The sequence below is a fragment of the Malurus melanocephalus genome, unplaced genomic scaffold (genome assembly GCF_030028575.1).
Source record: "Malurus melanocephalus ecotype Western Australia unplaced genomic scaffold, MMel_1.1 scaffold_1247, whole genome shotgun sequence".
NCBI lineage: Eukaryota > Metazoa > Chordata > Aves > Passeriformes > Maluridae > Malurus > Malurus melanocephalus.
The window spans coordinates 9,914-10,124 of NW_026624479.1; positions in this window are offsets into that span (position 1 = coordinate 9,914).

A 211-nucleotide genomic window follows, 5' to 3' on the forward strand; every position below is an offset into this window, starting at 1 on the left:
GACAGGGCAGTGTGACCCTGTGTGACACAGGGGGACAGAGGTGTTGTGACAGTGACAGGACAGGTCTGTGTGACCCTGTGTGACAATGACAGGACAGGGCTGTGTGACCCCATGTGACAATGACAGGACAGTGCAGTGTGACCCCGTGTGACAATGACAGGACAGGGGTTTGTGACACAGGGGGACAGAGGTGTGTGACCCTGTGTGACAG